Here is a 3289-nt window from a genome sequence, read left to right on the forward strand (position 1 = left end):
ACCTTCTGTTTTCTGTTAAAGATCTGTCTACAAGTTGTAGATTCAGGTTCTGAAATCAGTGGGAGTCTGGGTTCTTGAGTGACTTTATGAATCAGACACCTCTTTGCACCACAACTTCCCTTCTGAGCATGTTAGAATTGAAACGAGTAAGATATAGATCTTTGTTCTTGTACCTTATTCCACTGAGATGCTGGGCTGTTTCTCCATAAGGCAGAGCATCCTGATAGGTTCTCCTGGGCAAACAGAGGTGGGCATCTAGGACTCTGTAGAGTCAGCTGAATGTTTGAAAGAAAACTGAAACATAGATGCACATACACAGAGTTACTTTAAATCTCCTCTCTATTAAATCCAAAATCTGTATCATATCTTATTCTGGTTTTAATACTTGCTTTGTCATTTCAGGGTATTTGTTTTTCATCACCTTTTAAAAGGACTTTTAATATTTTGATAAAACTCCAACACAATGTTGGAGTTAACAGGGCCTGAAGAATCATCCCCAAATTGCCCATCAGCAGCTCCTGTCTTGTCATTCATTCAGGACACTTGAAGGGCTGTCCCTCCTTGACATGGAGCTGTCCTTGGAACTGACATGGAGCTGACAGGGGCAGACAAATCACAGCATCCATCCCTGTCCCTGGCCTCTTTCTCTGTGGTGGGCAGTCATCCAGAGAGTGATGCCCACAGACATGGACTGGCTCTCATGCCCACAGACAGGTGCACATCAGGGAAAATGTGTTTTTAAAAGTTTAGTAATGGAGATGTTATTACTGCTTTCATGTTAACCATTTTAATTGATATTATTTTTGATATCTGATGAGATGGTTCGATTAAAGGAAGGATTCAAATCCATAAAATGTGGGTGAGAAATGAATTTAGTTTTGGATAAACAGGAATGAACATGGAATGGAGGCATTTGAGATTTTGCTCTTTCCCAAACATTGAGGATCAGTGTCCACAGTAATGATCAGGGCACCATTTTCTGCAGAGTCTCTGTGATTCTGATGTGCTATGTCTTGTATGGTGGGATGGGAAACACAAGGCAGGCCTGGAACTCATGTAGCAACAACAATATTACAAGTAACAAGCTCTCAGGTGTGATGAGAACTACATCACAGGAGAGGGTCCAGGGAAAGAAAGCAGGGGATGTGCTGAGATCAGAACTGCAGAAGCAAGACCCAGAGCCTGAGTTTATGTGGGAGAGTTAGGCTGGGTCCAAGTCAGCACAGAACACAGGGGCTGAATGAAGGTAGATCTGGGCTCAGAAACCTGGGGCCAAATTTTGGCATATTTGAAGCTCACCAAGTTCCCTTCCATACCATAAATAAATGTCACAGAATTTCAAGGAGAAAAACACATAAACATTTCAGAAAATACAATCGAACCCACCTCAGTTTCTCAGCACATATAAGGACAGAGCTCTCCCACATGCAAATTTTCCTTCAATCTCAAGGGTAAATGCAGACTCATGGGTGGTGGAAGCTCACAGGTCTGTCCTCAGACAGAGCTCAGGTCTCTGGGGAAGGCAGACTTGAGATCTAATAGAAGATGAGTCTGTGGTGTCTAATCCTTTGCCTGGTGACAGCTTCGCAAGGTGAGTGTCTCATATGTCAGACATGGATTATGGGAAGTCTGTGACTGAATGTGACTGACAGGTTCTGATTCTTCTTGTCTCCAGGTGTCCTGTCTGAGGTGCAGCTGAAGGAGTCGGGCTCAGGACTGGTGAAGCACTCCCAGACCCTGTCCCTTACCTGAACAGTCTCTGGTGACTCCATCACAACCAGTGGTTTTGGTTGGAGCTGGATCTGCCAGCTCTCAGGGAAGGCACTGGAGTGGATGAGACGCATCAGTTATACTGGTAGCACAGCTTATAACCCATCACTCAATAGCCGCACCTCCATCACCAGAGACACGTCCAAGAACCAGTTCTCCCTGCAGCTGAGCTCTGTGACCGACGAGGACACAGACGTGTATTACTGTGTGAGAGACACAGTGAAAGGAAATCAACGTGAGCCCAGACACCAACCTCCCTGCAGGATACAGGAGGGGTCTGGGCTGCAGGGGATGCTCAAGGCCCACCCAGCTCCTGTGCCCCATGGGGCAGGTGCAGAGAGGGGATGGGTGTTCCTCTTGGGATCTGAGGTTTCCTCTGCTCTGCTGACTCTCAAATGCCCCTCAGGGCCATGTCCTGCTTTGTTCTTTGTGACTTTAATTTCTCACATTCTCACAACAGGCAACAGAGAATAAGTAACTTTCCTCATGTGCAGATAAGAAAGTCCTTTTCACTGGGGACTTTTCTTTCTCATGTTTTTTCATGACATGTTTCTTAATACACAAATCATTATGATCTAGTATTATTTTCCTGAACTTTAGATCAGTCCAGCAGCATGCTGTCCCTAAGTCAGCATTTTTCCCTAAATAAAGTGAACCTACACCCTCGTGGTTATTATCATCCTACAAAACCTCTGCCCATGGCGTCTCTATCCTCGATGGGGCAGTTTAGCCTCTGGATCCTAATCCACACTGTTGACACTTTTGTTCAGGATTTGTCCCAATCTCTGTCCATTCCTCAGTGACCTGTTTGGAGAAGCAGGTGCCTGAGAGGGCCACACACAGCTCTTATATTTCCATGTGAAAGATACTGGGTAACAAGCACAGAGATAAAAACCCAGCACAGCCCTGCTGGACTGAATCTTGGGCTGGGTCTCTCAAAGTAGCCTTGTGACCTGTGACCTAAGACTTGCCTCTCAGTTTCCCTGGGGAGAATCCATGTGGATAATGAGAACCAGCTGACAGAGTCCTGAGTCCTGCCCACTCTCTGCTGTGTCCCACGTGTCCCAGAGACACTCACCCTAGTGTCACCCTCTTTCTTCTCTCATGTAAATTCTCACCTGATCTGTCCCTTGACACTCTGCTCCACAGGTCTAGAGCCCTGCTCAGTTCCTGTCAACTCTCCCTGTGCAGGTGCAGATCCCAGGCTCAGTGATGAGGATGAGCCGTGAAGGCAGAGACCTCACGTGGTGCAGAGCAGGGAACCTACAGCTCATATGTGTTTCTAGAAATGAGGAAATTCCATATACGAAGGAGGTGAGACAACAGCATGATCTAGGGGAGAAACATGGACAGGCTGGATTCATTCACTGAAAACGTTGTCCCTGCAAATGACTATGTAAAGAGGATGATACAAGGAAAATGAAATGAAATAAATGGATTCAGAACCATGCCAAGCCTGACTGAAGCTGTGCGATGTAAACACATTAACTGCACATGCCTGCCCCCCCCCCCCCCCCCC

The 3289-nt window shown here is 46.2% G+C and overlaps 1 pseudogene; it reads left to right on the top strand.

Annotated features, from left to right (window-relative positions):
• The first annotated feature begins 1545 nt into the window (after window positions 1–1545).
• Window positions 1546–2999, top strand: LOC103598811 (annotated as a pseudogene).
• Window positions 3000–3289: the final 290 nt, after the last annotated feature.

The sequence above is a fragment of the Galeopterus variegatus genome, unplaced genomic scaffold (assembly GCF_000696425.1).
Source record: "Galeopterus variegatus unplaced genomic scaffold, G_variegatus-3.0.2 Scaffold2746, whole genome shotgun sequence".
In the NCBI taxonomy this organism is placed as follows: domain Eukaryota; kingdom Metazoa; phylum Chordata; class Mammalia; order Dermoptera; family Cynocephalidae; genus Galeopterus; species Galeopterus variegatus.